We start from the raw sequence: 2,331 nt of genomic DNA, 5'->3' as shown, positions 1-2,331 counted from the left end.
GCAAAAAAAAAAAAAAAAAAAAAAAAAAAAAAAGAGGGGGGGCGCTTCCCAGTGTTAATGACAGTCCATTGGTACTAAACCCCACAAAAAAACATAATGAGCATACTAAACCAAACAATGATTCTTGCAGAGGAAATAACTATTCCAAATACTTAAGAACAGCCACAGCATTCTCAACATGCAAAGGAAGATATTTTCAGCAAGGAGCAAAGGATGGTTTGATTGCTCTAGGAAGACAGGTGGTAAGCTTATCATCAGAATCCAGGGGGAAGCCACAAACAATATGGAAATATTACACATGGAAAAGTTAGTTGAACTCATTAAAGAAAAAAGGTTTCTGTTCTCACCAGCCTCTTGATGGCTATGAAACAAGGGGGATTACTGAAGAAAATGCAGTTGCCATGGATCCATCTCCAGGATGTTGGGGGCTCTACATATCAACATCAAAAAAGCAACTGATGTTTGAGACAAATGAACTTAACTTTGAAACCAAGGAACAACGCCTGTTTCTGACACTGAAATGATTTCTATTTTAAGACCTAGATTTCAATTTTTAGCTTCAACCAGTACAGCACAGAGAGAAAAACCCAGCAAAATACACTTTTACAATATGGCTATTTTACAACTTGGCTTTACATTCCTAAGAAACATTTGTAAAGGTTACATTGTGCTTTACATCCTATTAGTTGGTGGTTTTTAATCAGTTTTGGTATGTATACAGCATGAGATGAATTTCTAGGACTGGAACCACAATTTATAACACAGTGCCTAGAAGAAATGAAGGTGTTTCTTTACAATGGTTCTACATGCAACCACTAGGACATAAATTTGGTGGTTGCCTGGGAAGTAATGTGTAAGAAAAGTTTGCCTGTAGAAAACTGCCTAAGATCAAGCATCTGATCGCCTGCAGAAGTATTCTGAAGATCCGCTGGTCAGCGGACTGGGCGGCATAACTGATGTCAAATCCTTTTTGAGGAAAAACAAGGTCCTAATGTATAGCACAGGGAACTATATTCAATATCCTGTGGATAAACCAGAATGAAAAAGAATATATATAACTGAATCACCTTGTTGTAGAGCAGAAATTAATACAACACTGTAAATCAACTATACATCAATAAATTAAGGGACTTCCCTGGTGGCGCAGTGATTAGGAATCCGCCTGCCAATGCAGGGAACACGGGTTCGATCCCTGGTCCAGGAAGATCCCACATGCCGTGGAGCAACTAAGCCCGTGCACCACAACTACTGAAGCCCGCACACTCTAGGGCCCGCGTGCCGCAACTACTGAGCTGGTGTGCTGCAATCACTGAAGCCCGTGCGCCTAGAGCCCGTGCTCCACAGCAAGAGAGAAGCCACTGCAATGAGAAGCCCGCGCACCACAACAAAGAGTAGCCCCCGCTCGCCGCAACTAGAGAGAGCCCGTGCACAGCAACGAAGACCCAACGCAGCCAAAACTTTCAAAAAATAATAATTAAAAAAATTTTTTTTAATTAAAAAATCCTTTGTGACCCCAAGAACCCCATTTTCCATTTGACCAGGAGACAAGCAAACATATAAGGAAGCACCTCTACGTTTCACACTTAGTGGTCATAGTAGTTCGCTGGGCTGTCTAAATTCTAAAAAGATTCGCATTATTACAAAAAGCTGCTCCATGGCATCCTCTTCCAAAAAGAATCCAGAATGCAGTTTGGTTTTTGCCGATCATTCTCGGACACTGAGAAGCTAGCTGATGCTCCTACTCTGTCCTTCAGGTAAAATTTGCCGTAAGCCTTCAGCCCCAAAGAGTGAAGCGCTTTTTCTCATTTCATGCACGCAGGTCCTTACCTCGTTTGCTGACTGACGTTTTCCAGCTTACAAAGCAAGCTGTCCCTGCGGCTAGAATGAGGGGACCTGGCCCACCACAATGCCAAACAGCTGACTCCCTCGTTTCGAAAAATGAACTCTGCTGCAAACTGCATCACGACAATTTAATAATTTGTCAAAGGAGAAGACTCAGTTATTATGAAGTGTATTTCAGAGTTCAAAGGTAAAGGTCGTAGGGAGCTCAAGTTTATCTGCTGACAGAGAAAGTTGAGTAATTAAAAAAAAAAAAAACCCAGACAAGATCTGCTTTGCAGACTTACTTCTCAAAGACATAACCTCATTGCTATGCTTATGCTTTCTAATTCTTGCTACACAAGGAGGTTACACTTAAAGAAAAAAAATCCATCGATTCTCATGTTTTAAAACTCTCTCCAATGGCACTCTTAAGAGATGTGCTTTTCCTTTTCTTTTTTTCAACATGGAAACAAAACAGAATTACGAATAAGCTTTTTTTTTTTTTTTTTT

The 2,331-nt window shown here is 40.6% G+C and overlaps 1 protein-coding gene across 2 annotated transcripts in view; it reads right to left on the bottom strand.

Annotated features, from left to right (window-relative positions):
- VPS41 (VPS41 subunit of HOPS complex) overlaps window positions 1-2,331 on the bottom strand; it is a 153,012-nt gene that overhangs the window by 85,775 nt on the left and 64,906 nt on the right. The gene's annotated exons all lie outside the window — the stretch shown is intronic.

Source organism: Lipotes vexillifer, unplaced genomic scaffold (assembly GCF_000442215.2).
Source record: "Lipotes vexillifer unplaced genomic scaffold, Lipotes_vexillifer_v1.1 scaffold234, whole genome shotgun sequence".
NCBI lineage: Eukaryota > Metazoa > Chordata > Mammalia > Artiodactyla > Lipotidae > Lipotes > Lipotes vexillifer.
The sequence above is the reverse complement of the archived record's forward strand: the minus strand, read 5'-3'. Positions and strand labels throughout refer to the sequence as shown.